The 12,683-nt window shown below is 38.8% G+C and overlaps 1 pseudogene; it reads right to left on the reverse strand.

Annotated features, from left to right (window-relative positions):
* Nucleotides 1-3,417: 3,417 nt before the first annotated feature.
* On the reverse strand, nucleotides 3,418-4,516 carry LOC147625594 (uncharacterized; annotated as a pseudogene).
* Between the last annotated feature and the right edge of the window lie 8,167 nt (nucleotides 4,517-12,683).

A 12,683-nucleotide genomic window follows, 5' to 3' on the forward strand; every position in this document is an offset into this window, starting at 1 on the left:
CAATGGTCAAAGTCTATATGCCCAAATGTATGCACAAAGTCAACAAAAGTGATGTATAATCTGGTCATGTTGGGTAACCCATAGTACTGCGAAGAATCCCAACTAAGAATCTAGCATCACACATGCGTCCCCAATCATCAAGGGTCACAAGATGATGTCATTCATTTTAAAAGAAGCAAGTACCATGGCGAGTAGTAGACAGGTAATAGTAATGAACTATGGCTACGTGTAAAAACTACCCGATGCTCAAAGCGTGTGACCAAGGTTACAATGCACAAATGAACTCACACTATGTGTGAATGCATCCAAACTAAGCGCCAATGTATCTCACACAAATGTGCTCGTGAATGAACAACGCTCGAAATACATAAAAGCATGTGAACAAAGGCTAAAAATCCCCAAGGAAAGATAATTGTATGAATAAGGCCCACAATACACTAATGCATGTGAACAAGCACTAATAAAAGCATGGAATTGTGTGAACACCTCCCACAATGCACTAGATCACACCACAAGTGATCGTCTTTCGTAAACACCCGAAATGAGAGTAAAAGAAACCCCACACACACAAAACTATGTTGCGTATGAGTAATCCCTAATAAATTAAGTGGTTTGTGTGTGTGTGAAGCAGCCAAAGATAGTGACTGGGTGCCCACAATGTGAATGGATGAGGGACTTGGAGGTGTAAAAGGACCAAACTGTGGAAAGGCCCTAAGGTGTGGATAAGGTGTTAAAAAAAACCTAAAAGTTAAAAACTTTATACTTTCTCACGTTGCTTCTTCTTTCTCTCCTCTCTACGCTAGAGCTAGCAACTATGTGCTTGAATTGGTTGAGCCTTCTGATGAGAAGGCTATGAAGCTTCTTCTTCTCCCATCAATGACTGTAAAGCAAAGCGCTTAAGCTAGTTGTTCAGCAGTTCACGTTTTTTTTCTTAAATTGTTGAAAGCTATTGTGCACTACTGAGACCTGCTGTATACTGCTGAGCCTCAAAGTGAGGCGATGAAGCTGCTCTCTAAAAAAAAATAAAAACGTCTGCCTTTTCCTTGTCATTTTGTCTGAACATTGCGCTTCTTGACGGCTAGTAATGTTCTTCATTTCTACAATCATTTTTTCTGAACGTTGTGCTTCTTTTGACCCAGTAATTTTTGTCACTTCTGTAGCGTCTTCTTCATGTGTTGTGTCCTTGATGGCATAGGGCCCTTTAATCCTTAGCCTGTCTTGTACCAATATAGCTCATGCTCTCCACACAATGCCAACAGTGAGTCATGAAAAATTAGCACGAGTCATGAGTGAACGTTTGCAAGGGCTTATTTAAAATTTCACAACTTGGAAAATGGTCACTTTTTCAAACATGTAAACCCATTTGTAACAAAGAGTTGTAATTTTGTTTAAAAAAAGGCTATTTAAAAAAAATATAGCATTACTCAATCGTTTCTCTATCTTGACAAACAAGCTATTTTTCTAACAAAAAAACAACATATATACCACCTACAAAGCTATGTTTTCAAAGCGTAGTAAAACTCGGTCTCAATCTAATTTGAGACTGAAAAAAACAGCTTTCGTAGTTTTGATGCTTCTAAAGCTGGGTGTTCAATGAATACACAAAAACACTTTAAGAGACATCACGATACTAGGTCTACATTTATGAAATTTTCAAAGAAGCTTGATGAATTTATAACCCACAAATAAAACTCCATCACATGTGCATTAAAATTCAAAACATGGTAAGCAACAGCAAACAATTGCTGCAAACAATTTGAACTACAAAACCAAACAAGTATCTTCTCAAACAAAAATGACAAGTTTTTGGAAACTAAAAGTGTGTTAATGTGATCTAAAAAGTCATGACAAATATGCTTGAATGGAATGCTCATCTTCCTCCTCATTCCTAGCCTTCTCTCCCATTGAAGTGAGTGCAAGAGTAGTGTTAGTAACTTGTTCCTCAGCCCCTACGCCATCTGGCTCATAATCCACAAGGTCAACTATCTCCCCAACCTGCTCACTACTACCAATCGGAGGCTGTAGCTCTCCAAATGCATCAAAAAAACGAGGATCAGATTCCATGCTCTTCATTCCCACCTCTTGGAACTCATCTGGTAACTCCTTGAGAGTTGTCACTCTTTTGCTCGATAAATTTACTTGTAGTGGATCACATTCCACTGCAACCACATTTCTACCTCTTTTCAATGCACTGACAGTTGTGGTACTAGTCCTCCCTTTAAAGAGATCCATCATCCACTCTCCTTTCATAGAAAGTAAATCGATTAAATCCATCATCGTTTTTGATATGGATTTATGACTCCTTGTAGACCCGCACTTGTGTGCTTGAACTTCTTACAAACTCTTGGCTGTTCAAAAACATTTGTGCGATTTGGTTTCACAGCAAAGTTGTATGATCCTCTACTTTGCACGCCAAACAATGCATAAAAACCAATTGTAGCAAACTCACAAGCCCAAGAGAGACAATCAAGTTTATAACCATGGATGTTTGGCTTTGTCCTACAAAACAAAATTTAACATGTAAGAAAAGAGAAACACATAATAACACCTTAATGCTAGTATCAAAATATTCAAATGTTTTACTTACCATGTCATCATTTGACATGTCATGTTTGAGTTGGTGAAGGCTTTTTGCGCTACTGTAATTTGATCATGTGTATGAAAAAATACTAGTGCCCAAGAGTCATAAGTAGTGACCTTGCTAAAAGGCTCTAGGCAGATACTCTGTACTTCACATCGTCATTGACTGAGTTAGAGACTACTAGTGCCCAAGAGTCACAACAAGTAGTGACCTTGCTAAATGCCTCTATGACTTTTTTGTAGGCAGATACTTTATACTTCACATCGTCATTGACTGAGTTACGAGTACAAAAACCATAAGGAGCATCTGCAATGGCCAAAGTGTAAGGACGTGCTGTGACAAAAGTGTTCATGTCTTCAACTCAGCCTTCATGAACACACCAATGAGTAAGAGACTCCTCTACATCATCAAGAATGAAAAGTGTGAGACTAGGAGTGATTTCAAAGCTTTGGGGTTGTTGTCTCCTCCTCCTCTCTAGACGACAACGGGAAAGAAATTGCTCAAAGTCAAGAGGGATTTGCTTGATGGCAACCCGTGGATCTTTGTTCTAAAAAAACCAACAAGAAAGATGTGAGAGGTGAAAAAAAGGTTTGTTAAACAAAGCTGAAAGCAAGATGAACATCTCACCGTGTTACTAAATAACAACATGTACTTCTCCAACACTTGAGGTTTGCTTGAGTCTGGATGGTAGAGCTTTACCTCATCCCAATTAGATAAATTCAACTTTTCAATCATTATTCTCTGCATATGAAGCATGATTTTTTGCCTAATAGACAACTAAAGAAATTAGAGCTGATGAAACAAGTAAAACTTCAAAAAACAAAAGAGTCAATTTATCAAACAAACCTTTCAAATTCTTCTCCCATTTTCTCTAAAGAGATGATTCCACCCTTCATGCGTGAGAGAATTGCAATGATCAATGATTTCTCACTAATTCCTTGCAAATGTCTCCACACTGTTTTCTTCATTTCTTCAGGAATGGGCTTTGGTGCTTCTTCACTTGAGGCACCTTTGCCTTTGGAAGCTATAGGCAACTTACTGAACTTTTAACCTTTTAACTTTCCCTGCTCATGTAGCTTAAAAATATCATCTTATAGATCCCAAATTTCTCCATCACGAAAGGCAAGTTGAAAATAGTTATCATATTGTTTCACATTGGGCTTCTGACTTGCTCCAGGACCACTTTTCTTTCTTAATTCAAGACCACACTTTTCATAAAGTATAGCTCGAAACTTGTCATCAATTTTCTCACCACGCTTTAAGGCATTAGGGCCAATTTGGATGAAAAAAGGGCTGTTTAGGGTTTCTCTATTCTTGATCTAAGGGTCAAGGAGGAGCCACGTGTCAAGAAGTATGGCATTTTTGTACACGTGTCAAGATCTCCTTCACTTACTTTTGGAACATTTTGCACTATTTTAGCCATAACTTTTACATATGAACTCCAAATTTAGCGCTCAAATGGTCCATAGGTGGCATTTGATGAGCTCTATCCAATGAGTACCCATGTTGAATAGTTTTGGTAAGATCTTCATGGTCTTTTTTAAGTTGCCCCTTTTTAGATCCTTAGACAGCCCTTTTCTTGTCCAAATTGGCCCTAATGGAATCAATCCATTCATTATTATGAAAGAACCTTATCTTCTGAATGAAAGTCATTTCCATTCAAAAGTCTGAGTCAATATTATGGTCAAGGGCAAGTACCTTTGCCTCCTCATTTGTTAAACTGGTATACACCCAACACATTGCTGTTTTGTAAGGGTCAACATGCTCATATTCGACAGCAAGCTTTTGCTTGGCAAGCAAAGAATGAGTGCCCCCAAGAACCCAATATCTGTAAGACTCAGCATTGGCCTTAGCCCAAGATTCTTTATTAGGACACTATTGTCTATCCACTAAAACAAGCAAGGGTAACACAATGGAATTCGGCTTATTTTTCATTTTGTACTTTAGATTATGAACATGATGTTCAACAACAACACGAACCTCTAAGGGTCTTCTTCCTATTTGGGGACCCACTGGTGGATGCTCAGGTGGATGCTCAATCACACTTATGGGTAAAAATATAGGTAAAGGACCCACCATGTTATTTTTCTTGACCCGAGTGTCTCTTAAAACATTGAAAGAGTTTAAATCTCTTGTGTTGGGTAAGGGGGCACCAGGACCGGATGGAACAATCTTTGATTCATGAAGAAACTTAGAGTCCTTTGATTTACCTGACCTTTTGCTTCGTTTCTTGCCAGTGATAAGGGTTTGCATCAATGGAGAGGGGGGAATTCTTCCTCAACCTCCTCATCACTTGAAGAAATTGACTCTACTCCTTCCTCTTTGATGTACTCACTTGCAGAGTTCTTATCTGAGCCAAAAAAACCCTCTAGCACCTCACTGTAGGCTCTCCCAAATGTCTACAAAAAAAAAAGAAATTAATGATATGTTTCAAAATAAAAGAGACAAAAGTTCAAAAGAGAATGGTAAAAGTTTAGTTCTTACCAAGCCTCGAGTTTGCATTGCATCGATCATCAAGTTTTTTGTGCTCAGAGGATTTATTTCATCCATCTCAAAGTCCTCCAATAAAACAAGAACGGCAAAACGAGTGGAGTCATCACGCTCCAACAAGAAAATATACCCTATTTTTTCCTTTGTGCTCTTGCACTTTCTCGATGTGTCTAGCAAAAGAGTACTTGTTAGAATCACTTAAAGGTCCTTTGTGTTTTGTAACAATAAAAAAAATGGTTGTTGAATCAATTAATTGTCTATGCTCCCCACAAAGCTAAGTGTCCAAGCATGCTCGTACTTGCTTTTGGCAAGAACTTTATCCCATATGTCTTTTGCTTGAGAGCTTTGAAGGGTATCTGCCTCTCTCACAAGTGTTAGGTCTTGCCTTTTTCCCTTTCTAACCTTTTGGCGATGCTCTTTGGTGCATTGAGTCACTGGCTCATGAGGGAATTGTTTAGCAGCAAGAAGCTCTCGACGAGAAGAACGAGATGGACTTTCAAAAAGCCTCGTTACTTCAAAACCTGGACTCCATGGTGCAAGAACTAACTGAGAAGACATCAGTGCTCTTGAGTGTCCCCTCCTTAAGCTTGAATCGGGTTGAGCTTGCACAGAAGCTTGCCTTGAAGTTTTAGACTTCTTGCTTGCATGAGATTGAGAAGCCATGATTTGCAAAAAAAAAACAACCATGGCTAAAAATTAATCATGGATTCTAGAATCCACTAGAGAGAAAAAAGGAAGTGATCATTAAAACTAGAATCCAAAAAAAAGAAAAAATTTGAGACACCAAGAAGCCATGTCCTGTAAAAAAAAGTAAAAACTATGGCTCTAAGTTAATCATGGATTCTAGAATCCACGAGACAGGATAAGAGAAGTAATTACAAAAAACTAGAATAAAAAAACAATGGAAAAAGGAGTGGGATTCTAGAATCCAGCAAAGCGGGGTGATTGATTGTGCACATAGGTTAGTGTAGGCAATGAGGTTTGGTAGCATAAAAAATATGGGGTCGACTGTAACGGAATCGAGGACATGTATTTGGAGCAGCTATTAGTGTGGATGAAACCAATCTTTACATCCCTCAAGCCCCAAGCACAGTTAAGAACATCAATCAACTCTAAAGCTTCAAATATTCAACAAAAAAGCTTCAACATGGGCAATCCCCTCCTATTCCTAGCCTGTGCATCAACAAGAGAAAACAAGCAATCTATGTAACTTCACTGTTGGCCTCCCACCACCCATGTTCCTTTTCATCCCTTTGACTCCAGTGAAGCCACTAACATGCTTTCTCTACCAGCCATGAATCCCTTTCCTTGGCATCAATTCCGCTTGCCTTTGACATTGGCTCCCTTGCACATGCCTTGTGCAACCCTTTGCCTTTGCCTCCCTGCTTGCCTTTGCAAACCTACCTTGCGCAAGCTGCCTTCTCAGTCATGCGCTACCTTGTGCAACCATCCTCCATTACACAATCGTCTTCTAAGCCAAACCCCACCTTATGCAGCCATCCTCCTCCCTTGCCTTTAGCGTATCCAGCTGCATGTTTTACACAGCCATGAGCAGGCCTGTGATGTGCAAAGAACACTCTATAATCATAGAGGAAGGTTTGTAGAGGGGGCTATGCATGCCTTGCACAGCCCTTGCGCTTGCTATGCCCTCCATGAATGAGTGAAGCGCTAGGTCACCTACAAAGGATCTTAGAGGGTGTTGACCATACGGTGCTTGGGCTGTGGGTCGTCGACGATACCCATGCGTGCATCGAGGAAGATATTGGAATAAGGAGTAAGAGTTGTTTTCTAAATTCGGGCATGGATCTGGTTGATTGACCTTGCTAGTCCTCAACGGATGAGTCCATGGCTCTTTTATATAGACCCGTTGGTTGATCTTGCTGATCTTCAACGGCGATTCCATTTCGATATGTGAATATATTGCCAGTTACTCTATGAGCTAGGAACTATCGACGAAAAGGCCCCTGAGTGGATAGGTGGTGAGCATTCTGGGTGCCAGTGATGCCATAGGTACACCGGTGATCGCATTTTTCTCCCTTTGCAAACCTTGCCCAAATCATCACCCGGTTCTTCGACTACGGCTCACCATGGAGGCACCGACAGTCAGCAGAGGCGGGATTGAGAAGAAGAAGCTCGTCCATGGAGATGGAACCCCCCTGTTGGGTGGGGCGTCTACAGTGGCAGAGGACTGGCAAAACGCCCTAAGCCGCATTGTGTCCGCTTCTCCTCCATAACCAAAGAAAAGCAAGCTCTCACAATAAAAAGCGCATGGCTACAAAGACAAAAAGCACAGTTGTGTGGCCAGCGAATATGCTTCAACAAAAGAGAGAATCCATCCTTGAAGGCTAGCATAAATCATCAAAGAAAAAAAACAAAAAGGAAGAATGTGGCTTACCTCCTCTCGTAGCAGCTGTGTAACAGTGCAAGGAAGAAAGTAGATTATTAAAGAAAGAGAGTTTTCTCTCTTTCTTCTTCATGAACCCTTGCTTTTTTTGTGCTTTTTGGATTCTAGAATCCAGTACTTCTGTCAAGTTGGATTTTATAATCCACTTCTTGTGTCAAGCTGGATTCTGGAATCCGCTTCTTTTATCAAGTTGGATTCGAGAATCCACTCCTTGTGGCAAGTTGGATTCTATAATCCACTTTTTGTGTCAAGTTGGATTCCAGAATCCACTTCCTCAACGAGGTTAGATTCTGGAATCCAATTTTGCTCTTGAGTTAGATTCTGGAATCTAGATTTTCACAAAGAAGGATTCTAGAAACCATTTTATCTCACAAGCTGAGAAAGGATCACCAGAATTCACTTAAAATAAAGATTTTAAACACTTGCACTTCATGTTTTTTTTACCAAATAAATTAAGATTTTAACAATGATACGTATTTTTCTCAAAACTTTGGTTTCCATTTCACAAAGAAAAATTTACAAGTTTGAATTTTGTACAGAAGTACAAAAAGGATTCTGGAATCCACATGTTTTTTCCACTTAAGATTTGGACCGTTATTTTCTACTCCAAAATAAAATAAAAAAGAATTTAGAAAAGATGATCATTTTTTAGTTTAAAATTTTAATTAACCAATATAATTTTTAAAAATTTAAAAAGAAATTAAAAATTTTAAGTGAAAAAAATGTTTTGATTTTTTAATTTGTGGTTGAAAAATATTTTGTACTTTTTATTTGTTTTAGGATTTTGAGGCAATGTAATAATCAAAAAATATATAATATTACTACTAAAAATTCAAATTTCAAAAAGACACTCTTACCTTGAAGTAGAGTTTGCACAAAAAAAGACACGATCGTAGAGAAGTCGAGTGCTCCAAAGCTTCAAACACAACTTGTGTATGTGAAAAATGAACCTCTCCCTCCCCTTTTAAAGCCTCATGGTTTTTAAATTTATAATTATTTATTTAATTAATATTAAAAATATTTTCCATTGGACAAAGACTAACCCTACTAAGGCACCCCTTTAGAAGTCCAAGTTAATTCATTTTGATTGTCACACTCTAGCAAATGGAACTCCTAAGTAGTCCTAGCAATTTACAACCCTTTTTCCCTTCTATCTCGCTAACACCTTCTGTAAACACAAATTTGAATGCTAATGAAGAAACTCCTTGTTCTAGATGGTGCTCAAGAAGAGTTTCTTTTGATGTGGTTGAAGAAGAACCACAACAACTTAATGGGAATGTAGCAGTTAATGAGAGAGAGCATGAGCAACAACGACCTCAAAGGGCAAGAGGTGAGAGAAAGCAGTGTCTTCTTTCAAGTCTAGCGATTCGAGAGACATGTAGAGTTTTTTGTTGTGCTAGTAGCAGTCTGAGAATTAAAAAAATCTTAGCAAATGTGGCCCAAGAAAGTTTTTCTTTAACATTGAGTACACATGAAACCCCCCAATGTTGTTTCCTAAAGCAATGGTTGGAAAACTTCGTCACCTTCAATGGAGAAGTACTACCTAACTCAAACTTCACACATCTCCCTGACAATTTTACTAAAAGAGAGGTATACAATTTGTATGTGGAGTCACAAAAAGAAACTCTAAACCCCACTCTCTCACTTCCCTCTTTCTTAAAAATATGGAGACAAGATTTCTCTCACGTCAAAATTCCTAAGAAGAGCAGGGTGGGTGTTTGCCAAATATGTGTGGAGTTGAAAGCAAAGCGAGACACATCAAAGACTATAGAAGAAAAATGTAATTTAAGTTTGAATTTCTAGATATTTTAAAGTGGCTATGTTGGTTATTTTGAATTAATTTTTTATATTGAAAAAATATTGAATCTCTTTTGCAGTCCCCATTCTACATGCCTTGAAGATCCACAGGGAGAAGCAGAGCACAGAGCACCAAAAATTAGCAAAGCACAGGAAAAAGTGTTTAGAGAAAAGGAGAAATATTTAGGCCTTGTCATTGATGGTATGGATCAAAAGAAAACCATGTTGCCTCATTTTATGCGTCCTCCTAAGAATCTCAAGGAAAATTTTATCCAACTCCATGTTGTAGGAGCCTTAGTTTTCAATGGTGTCATTTCATCAAGGATCTTTGTTAATTTTCCTAACATTCACAACAATCCTAATTTGACAATCACCATCATTCAAAACATCATCGGAGAATGGCAAGGCAAACTACCACCCGTTATCTACTTACAACTGGATAACTAGTAGAGAAAACAAAAACCAAGTTCTCCTTGCATACTTGAATATGCTGGTACAAAAGAAGATATTCAAAAAAGTCAAGCTTGGGTTTTTGTTGGTGGGACACACATGACCAGATTGACTAGATGTTAAGTAGAATCTCAATCAAATTGGCAAAGAAAAGTGCATTTAACCTTCCACAAATCTGCACATTATTAGAGGTTTCATATGTTCCCAAGCCCTCCAGCAAAATCGTGGGAAGAAACATATGATTTTAGATGCTTTGCAACCGGTGAGGCCACTAACATGCCATTTCAACACCTCCCCTCAAGTGAATACTCCAAGCACACCTGGACCCTATACCAAGTTTCCCTCTTACTTGATAGTCTGCGTGACGACCAATGCCTAGCACAACTCCTCTCTCTCTCTCTCTCTCTCTCTCAGATTTTCACATGGCTCCTCACTTCTTGGAGCCTCACATCTTCTCTTGTCCAGTCTTCTTGTTGTGGGTGGCAGCTTCTCTTCACGCATCCATGTCTTCCTCTTCTTTCAGTCTTCTTGTTATGGCAGCTTCTCTTCACACGTCCATGTCTTCCTTCAATGCTTCCTCTAGCTCCTTCTCAGTGTTGATCCTCCTCTTGGAAAGAGATCCTCTTCTTCTTTCATGGCTGGGGCCACGAGCTTGTCCGTCAGTTCTTGCTCCATGTGAGCAACATGTTTTAATGTAATGTTGACAGTTCTTTTGGGCTTTAAATGTTTATCTTGTGTCATTATGCAATGCAAACCCAAATCTATGTGGGAGGTCTTACCTCTTGCCTTATTCTAGACAAGGGCAGTGTCTGATCCCATTTTTACAATGATGTAATCACCCATGTGTGCCCAATCACCTATGTGGGAGGTCTTACCTCTTGCCTTATTCTGGACAAGGGCAGTGTCTGATCCCATTTTTACAATGATGTAATCACCCATGTGTGCCCAATACATAATGCATATAGCATTCATTCTTATGCACATTCCCAAATGCAACTCTGGTTGTGAATAATCTTGAATTTGAGTGTGATTTGCAGGCATTAACCAAGGGGTAAATGCAAGATGATGATTACCACAAATTTAGCAGCATAATTTTACTAGAAATTACATTAAATCAAGGGTAACAAATCTGTATGGAATGGTTGGAGTATCAAACCATCTCCAAATTGCAATCTGAAGTTATAGGGATCTGTATCAGATACCTAATGGTTAATTTGAACCCTCAATTGTACCAAAATATAGTGATTAGTATTGATTAATCATTGATTAGCAAATTAATTCTTTGTTTTGTGTGTAGAAAACATAGTATGCAGGGAGTCCAGATGTGAGGCCTTAGAGTTCAAATGAGCTCAAATCCTTTCAAGGCCATCAATAGAAATTAGTCTAGTAGAGGATTAAGCCAAGAAACATAAGATTTGACCAAACATTGAATGCTTAATCTCTGTTTTACCAAAGTCACCTGCAGATTTGATGAAGAGCTTGGATCTCACTGTAGACTTGATCAAATCAAAATCTGTCTTCATCAGCACCCTTGAAAACCCCTAGGGAAAAGAGAAATTAGAGCAATTTGATTTGGAGAAGAAGACATTTCATTTTTCCCTCAGAAAAACGGTGCCTGCTAAATCGTGATTTTCGTGGCTTCGCTTGGCAGTTTGACGTGCCGATTTGATGGGTTGGATTGTGGGGAGGCTGGCTATGCTTGCCTAGAAGCACTTGCTCTAATGTTGCTCCTAGAGGGAGATCAAGCCCCTTCACTAGCTGGGGGTGCAAAGAGCTTGTTGAAAATAACTTAAAAATGATTATTTCTTAATCATCTACTAATCCTAATTAGCAAGATAATGGGCTCATAAATTTGATGGATTCTAGGCTAGGCTGCTCTGATACCATGTTAAATTTGCAGCAATGTGATGAGCTATGGTGGATCAAATGCTAGAATCAACATCATCAATAAAGAGATTAGATAATAATTAAGATGTGATTAGTGAGCAATTAACTGATAGCTTAATGTAGGCATGGGTATTCAAAAACCAACAAATTCTCATTAGGCCAATGCCTCAATTCTTAGAGTTTATATCCAAGCATCCAATCCCACTGATTTCTCCTTGATTCACTCCACCCATTTTGCTTGATTCTCTCCACCTCTTTTGCTTGATTCTCTCCACCTCTTCCCAGAATATCTCCACACCTCCTGAATCTCCTCATGCTACCCTTTATTCTCTCCCAGTAGATACTTCTCACCTTTTCATAGCTTCTCTCACATCCAATCCCACTGATTTCTCTTGATTCTCTCCACCTCTTCCCAGAATATCTCCACACCTCCTAAATCTCCTCATGCTACCTTTTATTCTCTCTCAGTAGATACTTCTCACCTTTTCACAGCTTCTCTCACATTTACAGATTCTCTTTTACAGCCTCTTGCCAAGGGCTTGTTCCCGCACAAACCCTATTCACTTGTATATTTCAACAGTGGAGAGACTAATGTGGCTAGCCAAGGGAAGGGATCACCTTTTTCAATCTTAGTATTAATTAAGTGTTGATAATCAATAGACAAGTATTGATTATAGTAGGACTAATGGCTTGTATACAAGGGAATTTTGGGGTATATATCTATAGAATCTAGATGGTGTTCCTCCTTGGAAGATATAAATCTCATCTTCGGAGTGCTATGTCCAAGCTTAGACATGCTCTTATAGAGTGCATTGAGAGGAAATAGAGCTTCTTGTTTCACATCCCCAGTGAAAGAGAGAGAGAGAGAATGTATATAACAACACCCAAAACCCTTTCTAAGGTAATCAAATATTTCTTAAGTGTGTCAATTTAATAAAAAGGAGTGTGGATCATATTCTCTACTTTAACTTTAGGGAGGACATGCTATTCATTGTGTCTACTTGGAAGTTCTACATAATTTAGAAGCATTAAACCACTCTAGTACCATTGGAACAATGTAAAAGTACACATAGG

Source organism: Cibotium barometz, chromosome 23, assembly GCF_041138505.1.
Source record: "Cibotium barometz isolate CiBa-2024 chromosome 23, ASM4113850v1, whole genome shotgun sequence".
NCBI lineage: Eukaryota > Viridiplantae > Streptophyta > Polypodiopsida > Cyatheales > Cibotiaceae > Cibotium > Cibotium barometz.